We start from the raw sequence: 24,858 nt of genomic DNA, 5'->3' as shown, positions 1-24,858 counted from the left end.
CCTCATTCTCCTTTACCACCTACTCATCCACCTCCTCTTCCACCACCACCACCACCACCTCCACCACCACCACCACCACCACCACCACTCCTTCCTTTCATCAGTGGCCCATCTTGGTCTTGATCTTGTCTCCTTGTGATGCGCCGATAATGACGAACAAGATGATGAAGACAATAATGATAATAATTGATGAGAGGAAGGAAGTTTGTTTGTTGTCATCTTGGTCCACACTTGCTCTTTTTAGTGCAAACCCAGGCGTGCGAGATGATTTAGAGAGAGAGAGAGAGAGAGAGAGAGAGAGAGAGAGAGAGAGAGAGAGAGAGACATGCAAAAAAATTGGTATATACTCGTACACACACACACACACACACACACACACACACACACACACACACACACACACACACACACACACACACACACACACACACAGAGAGAGAGAGAGAGAGAGAGAGAGAGACATATAAGCAAATATGTATACACACACACACACACACACACACACACACACACACACACACACACACACACACACACACACACACACACACACACAAAGGAAGAAAGGAAGACAGCAGGAGACCAACCTACTACGCTCTCTCTCTCTCTCTCTCTCTCTCTCTCTCTCTCTCTCTCTCTCTCTCTCTCTCTCTCAATGCTGAGCAGCGGAAGGAAACTGAGGAATGACACGAAATCCTCCAGAAAAAAACGAAGGAAAAAAAAAGAAGCGTGGGAAAATATACAGGAAGGTGAATGAACTCTGAGGGGAAAGAAAAATAAAAAGAAAATAAATGAAAAGAGAAGAAAATCATAAAGAACGAAAAAATAAAAAGGGGAAGAGTAAGAAAACAAAAAATATTCAGAAATGCGAATGAATTGAAAGATTAAAAATGGTACAGAGAGAGAGAGAGAGAGAGAGAGAGAGAGAGAGAGAGAGAGAGAGAGAGAGAGAGAGAGAGAGAGAGAGAGAGAGACTTGCAAGATTCAGTGGTAAGGGAAAAAAAATAGTACACGCACAAAGAACACATATTTTTTTCACTCAAAATTTATAACTAGAAAAAAAAAATTCCTATACCATCCAATTAGTCCCTTTTCTTTTGCCTTGTTTAGGGACTGGGACTTCAATTGACCTTTTTTTCATCATTTTTGTTGCCCTTGGCCGGTACCCATTCGTGCATAAAAATATATCCAATAACAGCAAAGATGAAACACACTGAAACACCTGTAATGCCTTTGTAACACACCTGTACTGAGGGTTAAGGTAAATGACACCTGGAGGGATGGGAGACACCTGGTAATTAAGAGGGAGCTCAATACTTTGTGGTGGAACGTGATTTTAACTGGAGTTTAGTTTCTGTTTGTGAGAGGAAGGTAGCTGTACTTCTTAGAGAGAGAGAGAGAGAGAGAGAGAGAGAGAGAGAGAGAACACGAAAATAAAAGAATAATGTATGATTTTTGTTTTGATTAGAAAAGAACAAGAGAAGACGAATAAGATGAAGAAGAAATCGAAAAAAAAAAATAGACAAACCATCTACTTCATTTCTATCTTCCCTCCCCTTATCTCCCTCATCTTCATCTTAATTATAACAGAGCTCTATTTACTTACTCTGTGTGAAAGGGATGTAACTTGACTTGTATTGAAAGACAGACACACAGATAGACAGACAGGCAGACAGACAGACAGACCTACATACAGACAGACATAAGATAACGAAAGCATCATAAAAAGAATTAAAAAATAGACAACATAATAAAGAAAAGAGTAGGAAATCAAGAGAGAGAGAGAGAGAGAGAGAGAGAGTACGTAATCACTCAAACTGCAAACGGAATAGATCTCACTAGAAAAATAATTCAAATATACGGAAGATGAGGAAGATGAAAGGAGGGGAGGGCTGAGGGAAGACTGTGCAGGCGAGGGGTGAAGAAGGGGTGAAGGAGGGAGGCGAGGCGAGGGGTGAAGAACGGGTGAAGCAGGCGTGGGAGGATGGTAGGGAGTCGAGGCAAGGGATGAAGGAGGGAAGGGAATTCAAATTGGTGATATTAATAACTTAAAACATGATAATGATTTCAATTAAGATCCTGAGGACTCCTCTTGCGGCTCTCCAATGAAGGACGAGGAAGATGAGGAGGAGGAGGAGGAGGAGGAGGAGGAGGAGGAGGAGGAGGGTAGAGGAAGAGGAGGTGAGTCGAGGAGCAGGAGAGTGAAAAGGGATGGAATTGATAACGATGATGACAACGAACTACAGGGAGAATATGGAGAAGGAGGAGGAGGAGGAGGAGGAGGAGGAGGAGGAGGAGGAGGAGGAGGAGGAGGAGGAGGAGGAGGAGGAGGAGAACAAGAACAAGAACAAGAACAAAAAGAGAACAAGAACAAGAACAAGAACATGAAGAAAAAAGATGATGAAAAGGAAGAAAAAAAAGAAAGGAAGAGGAAAGGAATAGAATCACGCGAAATAGATGAAGATATGATGATGATGGTGACGATGGCAACGATAATGACGCAAAATTAAATAGAAACAAAACTAATGACTGCAACCAAGTACAAGAAGGAAAAATTACAAAGACAACAAATGCAAACCAAACAAATATAATAAAAGAAGAGGAAAATAGAACATTAGAGCGAAAGAGAAGACAAAGAAGAGAAAGATGGGAATGTTAAGTAAGAAAGAGGAGAAAATGGAAATAAATTGGAGGTGAAGGAGTGTAAAGTGGCGAGAAGAGGGGAATAAGGAAGAGGAGGATGAGAAGAGTGGAAGGGAGGAATTGAAGAGGGTCGAGGTGGCGTAATTAGACGAATGGAGAGAGTATAAGGGGAAGAGAAAATGAGAAGAGGAAAGAAAGAAAGAAAGAAAGAGAGAGAGAAAGACAAAAGGCAAAAAGAAACGTGAGTGGTGGTGTTAGATTCAAGTTTGGAATGTAAAGATTGGAAGGGATCAAGTAAAAGGGAATGAAAGAAAAAAAAAAAGAAAATAATGAAGAAAGAAAAGAAGAAAATGAAGTGCGAGTATTGGTATTAGATTCGTGTTTGGAAGAATAAGATTGGAGGAGATCAAGAAAAAAGGAATGAATGAAAATGGAACTGATCGAAAAACAAGGTAAAATGGAATGTATTGAAAAGAAAAAAAAAGAAAATAATGACGAAAGTAAAGAAATACGAGTGTGTGTGTGTGTGTGTGTAGATTTTTGTTTTGTTTTGGGATGTAAAGATTGGAAGAAATCAAGCAAAACGGAATGGAAAAAATAGAAAATTATAAAAAAAGAAGGGTAAATGTATATAAAGTAATGAAAGCAAAAAAAAAAAAAAAATAGTGAAGAAAGAAAAGAAACGCGAGTGTCCATGTTTGGAAGAGGTCAAGTAAAATGGAATGGAAAAATAGAAACTGTTTAAAAAAAAAAAAAGGGTAAAATGTAACGTAATGAAAAAAAAAAGGAAAATAATGAAGATGTAAAGAATGAAAAAGATAGAAACTCATAAAAGAAAAAAAAAGTAAAATGTAACGTGATGAAATTAGAAAAGAAAGGAAAATAATGAAGAAAGAAAAGAAAGGCGAGTGTCCATGTTTGAAATGTAAAGATTAGAAGGAATCAAGTCAAACAAAATGAAAAAAAAAATTGAAACTGATAAAAAAAAGAAAGGTAAAATGTAACGTGATGACAATAAAAAACATAAAAAGAAAGAAAATAATAAAGAAGTAAAAGAAAAAGCAACGAGAGAGGAAATATGACCCAAAAGCGTAACATTAAAAATTCAATAGGGAATGAATTAAGTTTGTAAAAAAGGCGCAGGAAAAAAAAATTGTATACGAGAATTCGATAACAAAAAAAAAAAAGAATAAACAAAGAAATGAAAATAGAACGCGATTTCTTGATCAAACTAAATAAAAGAAAATGTTGAAAAAAAAAATCATATTAATACGAAACACGAATAATTAATGTCTTCGTTTTTGTTGTTGTTGTTGTTGTTGTTGTTGTTGTTGTTGTTGTTGTTGTTGTTGTTGTTGTTGCTGTTGTTGATGTTGTTGTTGTTGTTGTTGTTGTTGTTGTTGTTGTTGTTGTTGTTGTTATTGTTGTTGTTGTTGTTGTTGTTGTTGTTGTTGTTGTTGTTGTTGTTGTTGTTGTTGTTGTTGTTGTTGTTGTTATTGTTGTTGTTGTTGTTGTTGTTGTTGTTGTTGTTGTTGTTGTTGTTGCTGTTGTTGTTGTTGTTGTTGTTGTTGTTGTTGTTGTTGTTGTTGTTGTTGTTGTTGTTGTTGTTGTTGTTGTTGTTGTTGTTGTTGTTGTTGTTGTTGTTGTTGTTGTTGTTGTTGTTGTTGTTGTTGTTGTTGTTGTTGTTGTTGTTGTTGTTGTTGTTGTTGTTGTTGTTGTTGTTGTTGTTGTTGTTGTTGTTGTTGTTGTTGTTGTTGTTGTTGTTGTTGTTGTTGTTGTTGTTGTTGTTGTTGTTGTTGTTGTTGTTGTTGTTGTTGTTGTTGCTGTTGTTGTTGTTGTTGTTGTTGTTGTTGTTGTTGTTGTTGTTGTTGTTGTTGTTGTTGTTGTTGTTGTTGTTGTTGTTGTTGTTGTTGTTGTTGTTGTTGTTGTTGTTGTTGTTGTTGTTGTTGTTGTTGTTTTTGTTGTTTTTGTTGTTTTTATGGTTGTTGTTATTGTTTTGTTGTTGTTGTTGCTGCTTTTGTTGTTGTTGTTATTATTGTTGTTGTTGTTGTTGTTGTTGTTGCTGTTGTTGTTGTTGCTTTTGTTGTTGTTATTGTTATTGTTGTTGTTGTTGTTATTGTTGTGTTGTTGTTGTTGTTGTTGTTGTTATTGTGGTTCTATTTTTTTTTTTTTTTTTTGTTATTCCTGTTGTTATTGTTTATCCTTATTGTTTTTGTTGCTGTTGCTGCTGTTGTTGTAGTTTCATTTCTATTTGTTTGTTGTGTTTGTTATTGTTTATTGTTGTTGTTGTTGTTGTTGTTGTTGTTGATGTTGTTATTGTTCATATTGTTATTGTTTTCGTTTTTTTATTATGTTGTTGTTAATGTTTTGTTGTTCTTATTGTAATTACTGTTGCCTTTTTTTTTTATTATCATTTGTTCTTGCTCTCTAAGACGCCAAAAATACAAAACTTGAAGGATAAAACATAGGAAAATTTCTGGAATATGTAATCAATGTGATCTTTCCTGTCATAAGAACTAATATCGACTTTACATACACAGAACTACTAATTACAATATCTCTCTCTCTCTCTCTCTCTCTCTCTCTCTCTCTCTCTCTCTCTCTCTCTCTCTCTCTCTCTCTCTCTCTCTCTCTCTCTCTCTCTCTCTCTCTCTCTCTCTCTCTCTCTCTCTCTCTCTCTCTCTCTCTCTCTCTCTCTCTCTCTTGCTCTCCCTTTCTCTCAACGCTCTTCCGTGTATAAGTAGCCGCGTTGTGTTGACTGAAGGAGCTGAAAGGCCACTTATAGAACGTGATTGGCGGTCAAGTAGCCAATCACAGCCTCACCACCACCCTTACCACCCTTACCAGCATCTTCTAATGGCGAGCCGTGGCGGGGAGGGGGTTGGCGGAAGGCGAGGCACGCGGAGGGCAAGTCTGTATTCATAATTCCACAAAGATGACTGCTGCGGGGCCCTGAACTGGAGCTCTGGACCGACTAATAACTTGGCAATGAGTGGTGGTGGGGCCTGGAGGGAAGGGGGAAGGTGGAAGGGAAGGGAGGGGATGTATGAAGCCCGAGGGGGAGAAATGAGGGCCTAGTGAATTAGTGAGACCCACCTGGGAAGCCGCGGGGCACTCACGGGTGGGCGCAGGCAGGCAGAGAGAGAGAGAGAGAGAGAGAGAGAGAGAGAGTGAGGGGAATGTATGAGGGAATGAGAGACGAAATTTACCACATGGGAGGGAGAGTGGGAGCAAGACAGTGTGCAATGGGAGATGCATGAGGGAGAGAGGGAGGCTTTGAGTGGAAGAGGGGGTGAATGTCCCAGGGAAGGCTTGAGAGAGAGGGACAGGTAAGGCACTGGCGAGAGAGGGGATGGGGATGACACTGGCGCTTGGTTAGGTAAGGAAAGAATAGAAGGGATAGGTGAGGGAGGGAAAGAAGTTGTCGTAGAGGAACAGAAAAAGGAGAGTGCCACAAAAATAGGTGAGGGAAGGATAGATGCCACAGGGAACGGGAGAGGAAGAGGATGGGGTGTGCCAGGGTATGGGAGAGGGAGAGAGTGGGAGCATGAGCTGGGAGAGGAAGGGCAGGGATGTCTCATGGGTCTGCCTGGGAGAGGAGGTGACCTGTCTGGTGTGTAAGTGGGAGGTTTTTGCATCTGTTCTTATCTGTCGGGGTCTTCATCGCTAGCTCACTGTTTTTACCGTGAATTTTGCTCTTGTTACGTTTTACTAAGTAAGGACATTCGTCATCGTCGTGGCGTCACCATCTGGCGAGTTATTACCACCACCACCGCCACTGCCACCACGACAACGACCACCACCACCACCAAAATCATCATTACTGTTGGCAGTGTTACATGTGTTACCGAAAGTGATGTGTTAGTGAGTGTCTGATTTCATGCACACACACACACACACACACACAGAGCAAGGCGTTCATGCATGTGTTGTGTCACTTGTGTTATTGATGTGGCGTGTGATGTGTGTGGGGCGTTCATGGAAGCGTGGCTCTGGTTGTATCAAAGTTGAAGGTGAATCAATATACACAGGTAAGACATGCATTATGAAGACGAGTGGAATTTGGCGATGAGAAAAGCAAAGATGAAGCAGAACCTCTTCACTTCTTTACCTGACCTTTCTGTTGCGGCGCCAAACTTTCAGGCAGTCAGTCAATTTGTGATGGCTCAACTACCGTGGTCTGTCAAAATAAATACAGCGTTGGTTCACGTGGTGTTTCCTCTTCACCATCACAAGGATTAGCAATGGGGAAGAAAGTGAAGCTGTTGCTGTTGGACGAGTCACCAGCATTGCACATTGCACACCAACACGAGTGAGCGAGGAAGTGAAGGACAATCTCAGGAGTGATGCAAGGTTTATCAACAAGAGTTTCCGAAAATATACATTGCAGGAATATTAGAGAAACGGACTTGACATGGATACAACAAGTGAACAGAACAAATTCACGACATCAGGATACGTTCATTACTTCACTTTACGCCACATTTTCACGAATTATAAGTCATTTTTCTTTAGGTAACCTGGAATAGACAGGTAGACGACAAAAAGGAATAACGAAGAATAGAACAAGCTTTATTTATTCAGGGAAATCATACAGGCTGATGATGATGATGATGATGATGATGATGATGATAATGACAAGTTCTGCCGATATTGTAAAGTAAGAATATGATTGTACCCGAAAAAATAAATAAATAAAAATCTCAGCATCAAAATCACCATTGACATGAACAGGCAGGGAGATGGAGCGGCAACAAGGAAAGCCAATGCGTGTGTCAGTGCAGTAATTCAGAGAAAGTCATGAACAGTCAGGCAATTACGTTCTTTACCTTATTGAGCCAAAAGGAACAGAAACTCGACCAAGCAATATACAATGGCGACAAAAAGAGAAGGAAAGCGTACAAATTTTCGACTATTCTGTGATACTTTACTCCGGTACAGAGACAGTCAGGTTGTTTATTGAATGTGGAGTCTAGGTTTGAAGGTACAGGAAACAGAAAGAAGGGAAATGTTCTTGAGTTTCCGGGAAATCACAACGTTGCATCTAGTGCGTCCTTGAGATTATGGTTCAAAAGTCACACACAGGTAGTCGTGTGAATGATAAAACACGTATTAGTAAGCGACTGAAAGCATTGAATAAAAGTGGAATTAGAGAATGTAACAGCGACGGAAATTTTGAAAAGCGAACAAGCCTCACATGAATGTTCTTGGACAGGGAGGGAAGCAAGAGATTTAAAAAGTGAAGTATTTGTGAAAGACTTACAGCAAAGATATACCGGCTATGAAATGTGGTACAGATAAAGAATTACACAATAAAACTAAAACCTGAAAACAAGAAGGTATTTGAAAGCAACAAAAACAATCACAAAATGGAATGCGATGAAAAATGGAAATAAAAAAAGAAATTACCCTGCGGTGAAGCACAGACTGACCATTGGTAGATTAATTAGTAAAATGGACCCCCCACCCACCTGAGGCTTGGTTACCGGTCACAACACTCGCTGGCTCGCCGGACACTCACACTTACGCCCAAATTCAGAAACGCCTTCCCCTCTCACTACGACAGTTTTTCAAGGCCACAGGGACAACTAGCCGAGTTTTAAGACAGTTTCTCCTTTTACTAAACTAGAAATCTTGCCAATCTATCACCAGAACCTTAGAAAATGCTCTTAAAAACACGAGTATGTTTGGAAAGTAGTAGTAATGATGAGACACCAAGCGTTTTAGAATACTGGCCATACACTCCTCACACTCCCGCCTTGCCGTCCCAGCCCCTCCGACTCTGAATGAAAGCGGCGGGATGTAAATGTGTTAAGATACAGTTATGTAGGACGCTGGCTTCCCGGTATTAATGGAGTGTGTTGGTGTGTGGGTGCTGGTGCTGAAGTGCATGCAAGCTTGTTTCTCAATTCAGGACGATGGAAAGACTAGTGCTCAACAGATTGTGATGTTTCGTTGCTGTTATTCTTGTTAGTGACGGTAGTGGTGGTGGTGGTGGTGTTGTTGTTGTTGTTGTTGTTGTTGTTGTTGTTGTTTGTTGTTGTTGTTTGTTGTTTGTTGATGATGTTACTGCTGCTACTACTGCTTTTCTTGTCTTTCTTGTTATTATATTTGCTGTGTTGTCGTTGTTGTTTTTGTTGTTGTTGTGGTGGTGGTGGGGGTGGTGATGGTGGTGGTGGTGGTGGTGGTGGTGGTGGTGGTGGTGGTGGTGGTGGTGGTGGTGGTGGTGGTGGTGGTGGGTTTCCAGTCTCTACCGTCATAACTTCTACTCCCGCGAGACAGAAAAGAAGAATTTAATTTCCGTTTATTGACTGATTGATTCTTTTTTTTTTTATGTATCTTTCTTTCATGCAGTGTTGTTATTATTATTGTTATTCTTATTATTATTATTATTATTATTATTATTATTATTATTATTATTATTATTATTATTATTATTATTATTTTTATTTTATTAATCTTTATTATTATTATTATTATTATTATTATTATTATTATTATTATTATTATTATTATTATTATTATTATTATTATTGTTATTATTATTATTATTATTATTATTATTATTATTATTATTATTATTATTATTATTATTATTGTTATTATTATTGTCATTATTATTGTTGTTGTTGTTCTTTATTAGTCACTGCAGTGGTTAGCACGCTCGACTCACACTCGAGAGGGTCCGGGTTCGAGTCCCGGAGGCGGCGAGGCAAATGGGCAAACCTCTTAATGTGTAGCCCCTGTTCACCTAGCAGTAAATAGGTACGGGAAGTAACTCGAGTGGTTGTGGCCTCGCTTTCCCGGTGTGTGGAGTGTGTTGTGGTCTCAGTCCTACCCGAAGATCAGTCTATGAGCTCTGAGCTCCCTCTGTAATGGGGAAGACTGGCGGGGTGACCAGGAGGGACCGTGGTGAACTAGCATTGGTATCATAATATAATGGTAATAATAGTGATACTAACAACAATAATGATAATAATAATGATAATAATAATAATGATAATAATAATAATAATAATAATAATAATAATAATAATAATAATAATAAAAATCAGCAAACAATAATAATAATGATAACACCAATACTTCACCATCATTATGATTAACCACCACCACCACCATCACCACCACCACCACCACCACCACCACCACCACCACCACCACCACCACCACCACCACCATCACCACCACCACCACCACCACCACCACTGCCACCATCATCGTCACTTGTCTCTTCCCCTCAACCTGGCCTCGTCCCACCTGTCTTTGCCTCACCTGAATCATGTACCTGACAACTCTCCTGTTCTCCCTTCCCTCTCCTCCTCTTCCTCCTCCTCCTCCTCCTCCTCCTCCTCCTCCTCCTCCTCCTCCTCCTCCTCCTCCTACTCCTCCTCCTCCTCCACTCTGTATTGCACTCCCGTTCTCTTTCATGTTAGGAGGAGTAGGAGGAGTAGGAGGAGGAGGAGGAGGAGGGAGAGGAAAAGAATAAAGGGGAGTCACTAAGCTGTTAAGATTAGAGAAGGGGAGGATTATCCAGACAGATTGGTCACTGACGGGAAGGGAAAGGTGGAGGGATGGAGGGGTGGAGGGGTGGAGGGTTGGTGGGGGTGGAGGGGTGGAGGAAGACGAAGGAGTGGAGGGATTAGTTGTCAGGTGTGTGGACTGACTAAGAGGTGGATGGATCGCGTGAAGCTCAGGTGATTATATGCACGAGTTGGTCTGTGTGGATTATTAATAGCACCTCCATCCACTTTGTCGTCTTATCTTCTCTCTTTCTCTCACTCTCTCTCTCTCTCTCTCTCTCTGTTTCTCTTCCTCTCTTTCTCTCGTAATATTCATCCCACCTTTCATTCATTTCCTTTTCTTTCTCATGAATCTATTGTCCACATTTACATCACGTTTGCCTTTCATTCATATTCATCTCACATTTTTTTCACCACTTCACACACTGTAACTCATTCCTATACCGTCCACAGCCATCACTAACCAACCATCCCTCCACCTCCGCATCCTAACATACCTTCCTAAAATACCTTAACCTTCAACTTTATCCACTATTTAAACTCACCACCTACCTTCCAGCGTTCCGTGTAACATCCACCCACCTCCACCAACATTTTGACCTTCCTCCTCCACCTTCCCGTCTGTCATATGTGGTAAACCCATGTATTTTTCCTTCATTTCTCAAGGCCAGTGGTTTGGTTGGCTAGAAAAACCCTACGAGAATATCCAGAAGAGAGAGAGAGAGAGAAGAACGAGGAGGAGAAGGACTAGAAGAGCAAAACCAGAGAGACAAAAAGGAGTGAAAGGTGTTTATAGAGTGCAGGAAGGGTGTGAGTGTGAGGGTAGCGTGAGGGGAGTGGTGGTGGAGGGTGTAGGTGGTAGGGGGTGATGTAAAGGGGATGCACCTGAGGGGAAATAGAGCAAAGGTGAGGGGAGGACGGTTGTAGGTGAAGGGTTAGGCTTTAGGGGTGCGAGTGATGTGGTAAAAAGAGAAGGTGTGTGAGAAACGGAAGAGGAAGAGGAGGAAGAGGAAGAGGAGGAGGAGGAAGAGGAAGAGGAGTGGAAGTGGTTGAATTTATGTGGATATGTGGAGGGAGGGTGAACGAATGGGAGTAAAACAGAGAGAGAGAGAGAGAGAGAGAGAGAGAGAGAGAGAGAGAGAGAGAGTAAGGAAATGCATGCGGTAAAGGGGGTGTCTCAGATGAAGGACAGTGGGAGGAGTGTGGGAGAGGCATGTGAGAGGGAGAGGGAGGGACGGGGAGAGGGAGGGAGAGTGGGTGGGTGTCTCAGTACTTTGAGTTTTCCATCAGGAGTCTTGGAATATTGATTATTGGAACATCCGTGTCTCCCTCATAACATATTGTTCTCCTCCTCCCTGCTCTCTCTCTCTCTCTCTCTCTCTCTCTCTCTCTCTCTCTCTCTCTCTCTCTCTCTCTCTCTCTCTCTCTCTCTCTCTCTCTCTCTCTGTGTGTGTGTGTGTGTGTGTGTGTGTGTGTGTGTGTGTGTGTGTGTGTGTGTGTGTGCGTGTGTGTGTGTTTGTGTTTGTGTGTGTCACGCAGACACACACCCACCCACCCAGCAGCCGATCACACACACACACACACACACACACATGTATGTATCTTTTCGTTTACTTCGCTTCATCGCACTTTATTTCTGAATTTTCATATCAAAACCTTTTTTTTCCGTAATATGTGTGTGTGTGTGTGTGTGTGTGTGTGTGTGTGTGTGTGTGTGTGTGTGTAATTCACCTCGGTCGTCTGCTGGTCACCCAGCCAGTCTTCCCCATTACGGAGCGAGCTCAGAGCTCATAGACTGATCTTCGGGTAGGACTGAGACCACACACCACACACCGGGAAAGCGAGGCCACAACCACTCGAGTTACATCCCGTACCTATTTACTGCTAGGTGAACAGGGGCCACACATTAAGAGGCTTGCCCATTTCCCTCGCCGCCTCCGGGATTCGAACCCGGACCCTCTTGAGTGTGAGTCGAGCGTGCTAACCACTACACTACGCGGTGTGTGTGTGTGTGTGTGTGTGTGTGTGTGTGTGTGTGTGTGTGTGTGTGTGTGTGTATATGTGTGTGTGTGTGTGTGTGTTCGTTCGTGCGTGTGTACGTGCGTGCGTGAGTGCGCACGATCCCACGCGCATGTGTGTAAGGTTCTGCTTTCTTTGTCTCCTTGTGTGTTTGTTCTCTTTGTAGCTGTAGATATGTTTCTTTCTTCTTTTGTTTCTTTGTTACTCATTTTTTCTATCTTAGTTTTGTTTTTGTTACTGTTGTTGTTGACTCGTTTGCTCATTTGTTTTCTCGAAACTGATTTCTTGTGTTCCTTTTTTCCTCTTTGTATTGACTGACGGCTGATTGTGAAAGGCATGCTCTTGTTTTTCAATGATAACCTTAACAAAAGTTTTACCATATGAGTACGTACACTGCCTTCCGTGTGGGGCGCTCCCTTGTGTGTGTGTGTGTGTGTGTGTGTGTGTGTGTGTGTGTGTTCGTGTTCGTGTGCCAGCGACGAGGGACAATTATCGTAACACCTTCAAGTGCTCCTTCGTCGCCCCAACGGTGATTAAGTCTCGTCTGAGCTACGAGCGTGACCCAGGTAATGGAGTGTGGCGAGGTACGTACCTGCAGCATGATACCTAGTAAGTGTTACCTGGGAGTGCCCGCCTGCTGATGGCGGGGAGAACAAAACGAAGAAGAGTATGAGTATGTGGAGGACGAGGTGTGACAGGCAGGACCGGACCGGGCTCGCCTTGCTGGGGCGCGCCTGTAGGTACGATGTGGCCTCGAAACTACTACTTGTTTTTATCATCTTTACTTTTGCCGTGTGAATGAGTGCGTTCGACCATGTGTGTGTGTGTGTGTGTGTGTGTGTGTGTGTGTGTGTGTGTGTGTGTGTGTGTGTGTGTGTGTGTGTATTTGTGTGTTTATTCAAGCTCAGCGTCAGTCTCAGTACAAATATTTCCTATGATCAGTGGTTCAAGGAAGAATGGAAGGGGACCAAGGCTGGACTGTTCCTTGTTACCTTAGCGCTGGTGGCGGTGAAGGAGTAGGAGCAGCAGAATGTCACGGTGCTGCCAGAGGGCGTGGCGGACGTCTTAGCGCTGGTGTTACTTGCTACGCCGCAGGAACCCGCGCCTTTCACATACATTGCTGCATTCTTCTCATCTTCTTCCTCTTCCCTGCCTTGTAACTGTCCTTACATTCTTCTTCTTTCTCTCTTTCAAGCTACAATGACCCTCTTCTCTTCTTAGTGCACGCACAGTTCCCCATCTTCTTATCCTCCTCCTCCTCCTCCTCCTCCTCCTCCTCCTCCTCCTCCTCCTCCTCCTCCTCCTCCTCCTCCTCCTCCTCTCCTCGTCTTCGTCTTATGTACCAAGGGAGATACATACAAATATACGTATTACTTATTAAACACCTTGTCCTCGTCTTCCTCCTCGTTTTCTCCTCCCCTTCCTCCTCGCCTTCATCGTCGTCTTCTTCGTTGCATTCGTCCTTGATATCCTTGTCCTTCTTGTTTTCCTTCTCCCCTTCCTTCCTCCTCCTCCTCCTCCTCGTCCCGTTCTGCAGCGGGTGAAAGGTTTGTCGCGGTGTAACTCGCATCGGACAGCAGGTAACAGCGGGTATTTGCGTTGTGCAGCAAAGCCCGGCAATTTGTGTTAGATAAACATGCACACCAGATCATGTCTCATAAAGGAAATTGAAAGGGTGAAATATACAGATATCAAATTATGAAAATGGACGGTAAACAAAGGAGAGTTAGAGCCTGTTTTTGGAAATGAATTTATATATTTTGTGCCTTACGTTTTCTCTTGGTGGCGTTGGGTGGTGTAGTGTGGCGTGGTGTGGGCTTTCCCTCCCCCTACCCCCCTCTGCCTCACCTGGGCCGTGCAGGTAATGAGGCCCAGGTGTGAGGGCGTGCCGGCGCCCTGCTCACGTCGCGTCTGACACATACATCATCCGACACCCGCGAAAGAAAATGGATTAGCCGAGAGGGGAGAGGTGCACATCTGCCCTAATGATTTATACCGCGCACCTCTGTGTGGTCACTTCCTTGTCATTCCATCCGGCTTTCATTACTTCAAATTATTCCTCATCTCAAAACATTTCCCGCTTTTCGCTAATGCCGCCTAATAATAATGATGATGATGATGATGATGATGATGATGATATGCGTGCCGTGATTCCACTATAATATTCTTTCATGTAAAATATTGTTGGTATAAATTTATCAGGTTTAATCCTTAACCCATCGTTTTCCATCCGTGTAAGTAACCCATCACCACCGCCTCAAAACAACACCCGCGCCAAAGCCACACAAACCACCACACTTAATCCCACCCATATATATATATATATATATATATATATATATATATATATATATATATATATATATATATATATATATATATATATATATATATATATATATATATATATATATATATATATATATATATATATATATATATATATATATATATATATATATATATATATATATATATATATATATATATATATATATATATATATATATATATATATATATATATATATATATATATATATATATATATATATATATATATATATATATATATATATATATATATATATATATATATATATATATATATATATATATATATATATATATATATGTATGTGTGTGTGTGTGTGTGTGTGTGTGTGTGTGTGTGTGTGTGTGTGTGTGTGTGTGTGTGCGTGTGTGGACATATATGCGTATCCACATACGCGCACATCTCGTAAAGTAGCACAACAAATGTAAAAAAGAAGAATTGGCCAAATTTCGAGCAATGGAGAAATGTAAAGTTATTTTTTATTACATATATTTGTATTTATAGGCAGGGATTTCAGAGGGTGGCCCTCCTGCCCCCGCCAGCCAGTGTTGCATATGACTGATGTTGACACTGGCAGATCCTTTAATCCCATAGTAATAATTGGTAACGCTAGCTTCTGTTATTTACGGGGGCCCGCGTCACGGCGAGCGCCGCGCCCGTCCTCCAAATATTATACGTTTTTGTTATTGTTACGTCCACGGCGCGGTGAGGCGAGGGGGAAGGGGCGGCGAGGCATGGCGGCGGGAAGGGAGGACGAAAGGTGATACCTGAGGCTTTAGACAGATGTAAACTAAGACAGGTAGATGTAATTAGATATATATAGTAATTAGTAATTAGTCGGTTGATAGGAATTAGTTACAAACATACACACCTACACACCTACACACAAACACACACACACACACACACACACACACACACACACACACACACACACACACACACACACACACACATACACAGAGAGAGAGAGACCAAGGTGTGCTGTAATCCAACACGTCCCCATTTAATCATAACCATAAACATACTCGAGCGAGACGACCAGACAAAAGGCAGGCGAATTATCCTCTCCCGCATTTAGCACAAACGTGCCTGCACGGATAATTAATATTGGAACGCCCTGAGCTTACACGCGCCCGGCCGCTAGCAATTCCGAGGCGCAGCGAGTAGGCGAGGGAGGGAGGAGAGGGAGAGGGAGAAGAGGGAGAGGGTCGCAGGGAAGAAGGGACACCGAGACGGAGCGCAGAAGGGTACCGGAAGTGTCTAAATTATTATTTAAAAAAACGTATCCCAAATAACAGACACTGGAATGGGAAGTCTGGAGGGAAACAACAAAACATTGGTGCACGGTTAAGGAGGAGCACGGAGCGAAGAGCATAATGCAGTACACGGAAAATTGTGGACGCTATTTTTTCCCCCCGCCGCGAGAAAGAGAGAGAGAAAAAAAAAAGAACACTAGACCGTGGTAGTAAGAAGGTACATAACCCACACATAATACATGAACGGAAGAGGAGGAACACCAAAGAAAACTGTGAGAAACATTTAATGAAACACCGCACCAAACGACGAACGAACTCAAACATTCATTAGCAAAAAAAAAAAAAAAAAAGGAAAGGAAAGAAAAAAAGTTAAAAGAAAAAAAAATATATGAGTCTCCTGCACCCCGCCATCATTAACACCTCATCTAATGGCCGGCTGCTCATAATACAAGCGATAATCACTCTGTACAAAACCTGTCTAATTACACCTGCCCGTAACTCACCTGGCCTGCTTATATACCTGTGAGAATACCTGTGAGCCTGCCCTGCCACGCCTTCACCCTGCATACCTGTCTGTTTACCTGAGAGGTGCACATCCTACCTGATCTGTGTTGCTTGTGGGGCCTGGAAGTGGTGATTCCCTTTAGCCGCAGTGGAACATGTCGGGGAAACGGGTGAGAGGGGGGGAGACTTGATGGGGGTAAGGGGCGAAGAGGGGGGACTCTTGCCCTCACCTTTTCCGACACCCACCTGTTTTCATGCTAGCGGTATGAGGGGCGACGCGGCGGTGTGGTGCGGTGGGTGGATGGGCGTTGGTGGAGTGGTGGATTGAATGTGTGTGTGTGTGTGTGTGTGTGTGTGTGTGTGTGTGTGTGTGCGCGCGTTAAGTGGAGGTATCTTGTTAGTGTGGTGTGGATTGTTAAAAAGATGTGGAGTGATGGAGAAGCGTGTGGATTTAGCAGTTGTGTGGTTGTGGGTGGATGGAATAGTGTGCATGGGTAACCTCATGGTAGATAAGTGGAGGTGGTGGAGGTGGTGGTGGTGGTGGTTGTGTTGGTGGTGGTGGTGGTCGTAAACTGGTTCATTTAGTGGTTCTTGTCCTTGTTCTCGTCTTTGTCCTGTTCGTGGTCCCTGTCTTCATCTCCGTCGCCTTCATGGCCCTCCTCTTCCTCCTCCTCCTCTTCCTCCTCCTCCTCCTCCTCCTCCTCTTCCTCCTCCTCCTCCTCCTCCTCCTCCTCCTCCTCCTCCTCCTCCTCCTCCTCCTCCTCCTCCTCCTCCTGAACGCACCTGCCACACCCTAGTCATGCATTATACATAGTCGTGTCCTGTGCCTCTCTCTCTCTCTCTCTCTCTCTCTCTCTCTCTCTCTCTCTCTCTCTCTCTCTCTCTCTCTCTCTCTCTCTCTCTCTCTCTCTCTCTCTCTCTCTCTCTCTCTCTCTCTCTCTCTCTCTCTCTCTCTCTCTCTCTCTCTCTCTCTCTTCTCTCTCTCTCTCTCTCTCTCTTCTCTCTTCTCTCTCTTTTCTTTTTTACTTCCATTATTTTTCAAGTGGTGCGTCGCCTTAGTCTGTCCTTCCGTCACCACCGCGTGATCCCGATGTCCACTAACCTCCTTCCTTCCTTCCTTTTTTCTTCCTTCCTTCCTTGCGTTCGTCTGTCTAACCTTACGTAACTTCTCCCTCTCTTTGTCCCGGTGGCGGCGCAGTGGTAGTGGTGGTGGTGGTGGTGATGGTGGTGGTAATGGTGATGGCGGTGATGGTAATGGTGGTAATGGTTTTCTTTCTTTCTGCTGTGTGCTTGGTTCCGTTTCATTCTCTTACCAATGTTTTCTAGACAGACTCCTGCCTTCCTTGTCTTGTGTGTGTGTGTGTGTCTCGCGCCGTCTCACCCTTGTGTATTACAGCACCTAGTGTTTCCTCAAGATTACCCCGCCAATCCCACACTGGAGCGGAGGCACTGCACTGGAGGAAGGCGAGACGAGAAGCGGAAGGGTTGGCTGGCTGGCTGGCTGTTGGAGATGTGGCAGAATAAATAAAATGCTTGAATTAAAGAAGGAAGTTTAGCATTTTAGCACAGTGCGCCCTGCAACATCCGTGTTTTACCCTTTTAAGTTCCGAATCGATACGTATTTAATTACAGGTTGACTGTTCTCTCTCTCTCTCTCTCTCTCTCTCTCTCTCTCTCTCTCTCTCTCTCTCTCTCTCTCTCTCTCTCTCTCTCTTTCTCTTTTTTTCCAATGGGTCGATGTGCAGCGTTAAAGAATAGTAACACAAGCCTGTCATGTTTTGGAGGAGAGAAGGAGAAAGAGGAGGAAGAAGAGGAGAGAGAAAGAGAGAAACGGCCGGTAAAGGAGAGGAAAGGGAGGGAGGATAGCTGTGAATTCCTCTCCCTCAATTCATAAAACTATTACCAAGGTAGAAACAGGTGAGGTCAGGTCATCAGATATTAATGGAGGCTTCGGTCTGACCTGCTTTTGGTAACCTTGGGAGTTGAGGTTGAGGGAAGGTTACCTTTAAGTGAAGTGAGGCAGACCTGTCGCCTTAATAATGACCTGAGGCAGAATCACGGGCGAGACCGAGACCAATTTTTTTTTCTTCCTTGCGCCTTTTTTGTTCCATTGCATCGCTTTCTTTCAGTTCCCCCGAGACAATCCAGACTGAAAAGAGAGAGAGAGAGAGAGAGAGAGTGGGGGCCGGGAGGTGGAAATTTAAGTGTTGTCATAGACACTAATGAGCAGAATTATTATCATCACCGAATTTGAGTGTCGGAACGTGATATATTCCTGAACTAAATTTCCATGTGGTTATTTTTTTCTGCTCGCGGGGAAAGTAGTAGATGAGATTTTCAGTATCTCTCTCTCTCTCTCTCTCTCTCTCTCTCTCTCTCTCTCTCTCTCTCTCTCTCTCTGTCCGTGGATGGTTAAAATAATGAGGTTTCTGCGAGTGAGAATCTAATTTGGTTGTTATCAGTGTTAGCGGGAATAGGTTCCGTACACTCTGAAGGGAGACCAACAGGAAGACCAACGAGATTTAATTACCCTCATCCAGTCCTGTTGTCTTTGTCAATTGGCGCAAAAAAGAAAAAAAAAGGGTTGAAATCATCCACAAAAAAAAAAAAAATCATTGACATCACTCACTCGTACATCATTATCACCATTCACTCACCATCACCACAAGTGCCACACCATCCATAACCACTACCATTATACGCTCCATGAATCACCACCACCACCACCACCACCATCACAACCATCAAAACACCACCACCCGCATCCCGATAACCACAGCCACTAGTCGACCACAATTACAAAGGGGCAATTAGTGGGCGTACAAACGAACGTAGAATTATGGTGTGTGGGTGAGGCAGGAGGGGAGGCAGGAGATGGAGGTGGAGGTGGGAGGGAGGAGGCATCAGGTGTGGCGGTGGCGGCAGTGGCAGTGGTGGTGGTGGTGGTGGTTGTGTCAGGCGGTCTACATATTGCACCTGAATCAGCCCTCTCACCTTCTGCTTCCCCCTCGTCCTACTCCTCCTTCTCCTCCTCCTCCTCTTCCTCCTCCGCCTCCCTTGCCGCAGTCGTAAAGGGGATGTGGTTAAATGGCAGGCACACCTCTGACACCCATTGTCCCGCGACTCATAGCGACCCTAGCGGCGTGTGGCGTCCTGCGAGGTGTTAAATGTGCCTTCAGATGACGGAGGGGAGGCGCGGCGGGGCGTGGGTGGAATCTGAAGGCTTGCCGGAGGGAGGGTGGACGCTCTTTTTGTATTGTTTACCTGCGATTGTGTGTTGGTGACGGGCACTGGTGATGCTACGTGGTTGGGATGGGGTGTTTGAAAGCGTGATGGAAATTATGTGATGTGGTGGTGAAGTCAAGGTTTCTGAGTTGTCGTGGTGATGTGTAGAAGGATTAGATTCGCTTTGTTGTGGGATGAGGATTCCTGTGTGTGTGTGTGTGTGTGTGTGTGTGTGTGTGTGTGTCTTGAGGCTTCGTTGTACCTAAAATTGATGCTTTGAGTGCAGATTCCGTGGTTTCATTCGTTATAATCTGCTCGTAATAGAAATTGGCTTTGGTTATTTACTTCTATTTACCAGTTAAGTTTTTTGTGTACGTTGTATCTACATTATGATTTGTCTTACTACAGCTACAACTCACTCACAACCTGGCTTTACAAATTTAGATAACCATGCTTCACTGTATTCTCAGTCTCGAAGAAAGTGATTTTTTTTTTTCCCCACGAATGCATCTTTTATTACTTCATAACTCAATCATTTCGTAACTTCATTTTCAGTCAGGAAAAGAAAAAAGATCACTTGACAAAAACATAAAAATCACATTATCGCATTATATATTGATTTGTTTCCATTCAGATTCTTGTATGGAAGAGTCAGTGAGTCTTGCATTAATCTCTTCAGTATAGTGACACATTTCCATATTGACTCTGCTTACTATTTGCTGATTTTATGCTTCAGAAACTCATGTGGGGATTAAAATAGTGAAGACGGTGGCCATTAATCTTCTTCAATAAAATCGTCATGCCCATAACTCAAGGTGGAAATGCGTCCCACGTCCCAGTACTGAAAGAGTTAATTAATACATCTCCCACTCTCCTAATAGGTGTGAAGGACAACGTGAAGGACGACCTCGAGGACCCACGGACTCAGCAACACTCCTGGGGAACAAACGAGACGAGTCAAGGAGGAGGGGGACATGAGAGCGTGAGTGCAAATCAATTCCGCTCCTAATCTTTGGTGTGTTTCTCTTTATTGCTTCTGTTTTGTGTGGTTTGATGTGCGTTTCTCTCTCTCTCTCTCTCTCTCTCTCTCTCTCTCTCTCTCTCTCTCTCTCTCTCTCTTGTAATGTTCCGTCTTGAAACACCTAATTATTATTTTCTTTTTGTTACTTATTTCGTTGTTGTTGTTGTTGTTGTTGTTGTTGTTGTTGTTGTTCTTGTTGTTGTTATTATTGTTACTATTGTAATAATAATAATTATTATTATTATCATTATTATCATCATCATCATCATCTTAATCATCATCATCATCATCATCATCATTCATCATCATCTTCATTATTATTATTATTATTATTATTATTATTATTGATTGATTATTTATTATTATCATTATATTATTATTATTATTATTATTATTATTATTATTATTATTATCATTATTATCTTTATTATTATTATTATTACTATTGTTATCATTATTATTATTATCATTCCTGCAGTAAGGTTTGCACACCTACCAATCTATAAACTGAGAAAGGAGCTTTTCACACATAACCACCTTGTCTGTGTGTGTGTATGTGTGTGTGTGTGTGTGTGTGTGTGTGTGTGTGTGTGTGTGTGTGTGTGTGTGTGTGTGTGTGTGTGTGTGTGTGTGTGTGTGTGTGTGTGTGTGTGTGTGTGTGTGTGTGCGTGCTGTGTGTGTGTGCTACGTGTCTTATCATTCAAACACACATTTAGAGCTAGCTTACATACATAGCAGCGTGTGTTGTACTGCTTGTCATCACCTCTCCTGTAGCCGCAAGTTCCGTTCCCAGTGGACAGCGGGCATGTAAACAGTATGACGGGAAGCAGGAGGAACGAGGCGGAGGGGCGTTAACAGGTGCCTGAGTGACGACTACCTCTCGCGCCGTGTCAAAAGGTAGTCTTCGTTTATTGCCTCGATCAAGTTGGCCTCCTGAGAACAGCTGATAAAGAGGATGTGTTAAGTGGGACATGTTCTGCTTCTCTCTCTCTCTCTCTCTCTCTCTCTCTCTCTCTCTCTCTCTCTCTCTCTCTCTCTCTCTCTCTCTCTCTCTCTCTCTCTCTCTCTGTCTGTCTTTGTCTCTATTTTGCGCCTTCATGCCTGCTTGTCTGCTTGCCTACCTACCTGCTTGCTTCTTCCTTCTTCCTCTCGCCGTTCTGCATACCTGCCTTCCTTTCTGCCCACATTTCTCTAGTGTTCGCTCCTCTTTTTCGTTTTTTTTCTTTCTTCCTTCCTTCGTCCTTCTTGCATGTCATCCTGCTTGCTTCCTCCCTGCCTACGTGTTTTCTTGGTAGTTGAACTTTTTTTTCACTCCTTTCCTTCCGCTGAGAAAAAATTGTTTACCGTGTATTTGGTGTTTGTTGCTTCCTCCTTGTTCTCATTCGTGTTTAGTTCATAGATGCATAGGTGGATGGATTAATGGGTGCGTATACGTGGATGTCGTATACTTGTTCTGATTTCAGTTTATTAGTTTTTTCCTCTTTTTTTTTTTTTTTTGTGTGTGTGTGTGTGTTTTCGTGCTTCTGACGGTCATTTGAAGATTTGGTTTTGTTATCGTTGTTTTTTTATTGTTATTATTGTTATTGTTGTTATTGTTATTGTTATTGTTATTATTATTATTATTATTTTCATCATTTTATATTTTATCGATCTTTCCGTCTTTTCGTGTCTGTGTCTTTGTCAGTCTCTTGATTTTTTTTTTTTTTTTTTTGTCATTTTAACTTCTCATTTCACTTAGTATTTTTTTTATCTTTATTTTTCCTTGTGCATTCTCGTTTATATTCAGTGTGTTTTATTTCACTAATTTCTATCTTCGTTTCAGTAGCTGTTTTTTTTTTTTTTCTCAATATCAGTCAGCGTCTTATCTGCTTCTGATCTGCTCTGTGTCGAAATCATTACCATTTAACATTTTCCCTCGTCAGATAATCTTATCTTCACCTGCAATATTAAAATCACATTTCACACTTTTTTTCTTCTTTTGTAATTTTCCTCTCCATGTTCTCCTTTCTCTTCTATCATCCTTATATGCTCTCTTGCAACAGTGCTGTAACTACAAAGCAAAATACTGTTTAAGTTTCATCACTTCAAATACAGGACAGGTCATTCTCCCTCGCCAGCACGGGGAGGACAAGGAGTGACGGCAGCGGCGGTCACTTGGAACACGTCATTCTCACCGCGGGACAAGAAACAAGTTCGAGAGACCATTTTTTGAGCTGGATGTGTCTCCTTAAGAGCCTCTTCAGTCTGCTTTTAGACTATAAAAACAAGTCCAAGTAGCGTCTTTTTATATTCTTCCCACTTTGTCTCTAAACCGAGTCATCCATCAGCTTCCTTGTATGAGAATAGTTGACTCCTGGTATTTGTGAGTGACTCTGGAGACAGAGGATGCTGCCCTTGATATACAGGTGGCCCTCGCGCAAGGATGGCCCGCCCAGGACGAGGCAGTGTGGCCACATGTTGGAAAATTAATATTCTGCGTCACTCCGCCGGTCTCTAATCAGTATACAGCCAGTCTGCCTCCGCTCCCGCCTCTCCTTGCCTGCCTCTCCCTGCCTGCCTGCCCGTCCGCCCGCCCGCCCGCCTGCCTCTCCTTGCCTGCCTGCCTCCATCTCCATCGCTTTGCTACCCTTGCTCTCTCTCTCTCTCTCTCTCTCTCTCTCTCTCTCTCTCTCTCTCTCTCTCTCTCTCGTGTGTGTGTGTGTGTGTGTGTGTGTGTGTGTGTGTGTGTGTGTGTGTGTGTGTGTGTGTGTGTGTGTTTGTGTGTGTAATGGTATAGTTACCTTATACACATACACACATACGTACATACATACATACACAGTTCTAATTATTAAATGGAGTTGTATTGTAACCGTGACTTCCGCTCTGTCGTAATGCAACCACCACCGTGACTAACACAATCACCACCACCACCACCACCACCACCACTGCTACAACATCAACATCAACATCAACAACAGCAAAAACAACAACAACAATATTGCATACCAAAACAGACCACCACCACCACTCCTACCACCACCACCACCACCACCACCACCACCACCACCCCCTTGATTGTACACACACAGGTAACGCTAATCAATGGAACACCACACACACACACACACACACACACACACACACACACACACACACACACACACACACACACACACACACAGCAAGGGGAGGGATTTGATTGGCCCTCCCCTGCCATGGACTGTAATCACGCGACTGTTGATTGGTGGGCAGTGATACGTGAGCCCCTGATTGGGTGAGAGTGGCAGGTGTTCCCCCGCCCTCCCCGCACCTGGTGATCGACCCCTCATGGCCAGGTGAGACGCGCCCGCTCCCCTGATTGGCCAGTTCCGTTCCGTGACTAGCGATTATCTTTTCTTTTTTTCATGACCTTTTTTATGTGTTCTTTTTTTTTTCTCTCCCTCGGCGATCGCTGCTTGAAGATGGCGGTGTGTGCGGGGTGGAGGGCGAGGGAAGACGTCCGCCGCCATTTTCGTGCTTAGGAGTTGGTGGAGGAATAACGTAACGCATTTTTATTGTAGTATTTGTTATTCGTATAATGTTATTGTGAGCTTTGTTTTATGGTCGTGTGTATTGCGTTGATATTTACGTCTTGTTTTTCTTTTTGTTTTTTATTCTGTTTGTTAGTTTGTTTTGTTAGTTTTTCTGTAAGTGTTGTGTTTGTGATCCGTCTAATATTGATCGTTGTTGCTTTGTTTGCTGTAGACTTTTGTTCTACGTTCGTGTGTATTGCGTTGACTCTGCCTTTTTGTTATTTGTTTTTCTTCACTCGGTTTGTTATTTTTCGATGAAGTTTTGTAATTGTTGTGTTTGTTTGTGTTCCGTCTAAGATTGGTCATTGTCGTTAAGTTTGCTGTAGAGTTTGTTTAGATTCGTGTATATTGCCTCGAATCTGCGACCTGGTTCATTCAGTTTGTTTGTTAAGCTTAGATCAGGCAAACCTAACCTAACCTAACCTTACCTAATGCACACTGTCAGAAGAAAGAGGAGGAGGAAGAGTTATATACCAGAGTGTAATGGAAAAATAAAAAAGAATGAAAATAAAAATAGAAAAGGAAAGAAGGAGGGGGAGGAGAGGAGAGGAGAGGAAAAGAGAGGAAATTTTTCGATGAAGTTTTGTAATTGCTGTGTTTGTGTTCCGTCTAAGATTGATCATTGTCGTTAAGTTTGCTGTAGATTTTGTTTAGGTTCAAGTATTTAAGTACATTGCCTCGAATCTGCGACCTGGTTCATTCAGTTTGTTAGTTAAGCTTAGATCAGACAAACCTAAACTAACCTAACCTAACCTTACCATCAGAAGTGATATATT

The 24,858-nt window shown here is 42.8% G+C and overlaps 1 long non-coding RNA gene across 1 annotated transcript in view; it reads left to right on the top strand.

Annotated features, from left to right (window-relative positions):
* The window catches only part of LOC123517787, a 217,269-nt gene extending 196,787 nt beyond the window's left edge, over nucleotides 1–20,482 (top strand). Inside the window, exon 4 of the long non-coding RNA XR_006678590.1 lies at nucleotides 20,389–20,482. This is a non-coding gene — a long non-coding RNA (uncharacterized LOC123517787). The remainder of the gene's footprint in view (nucleotides 1–20,388) is intronic.
* The last annotated feature ends 4,376 nt before the right edge of the window (nucleotides 20,483–24,858 follow it).

Source organism: Portunus trituberculatus, chromosome 42, assembly GCF_017591435.1.
Source record: "Portunus trituberculatus isolate SZX2019 chromosome 42, ASM1759143v1, whole genome shotgun sequence".
Taxonomy (NCBI): Eukaryota; Metazoa; Arthropoda; class Malacostraca; order Decapoda; family Portunidae; genus Portunus; species Portunus trituberculatus.
Note: the sequence above shows the minus strand (reverse complement) of the source record. Positions and strands in the feature narration are given on the sequence as shown.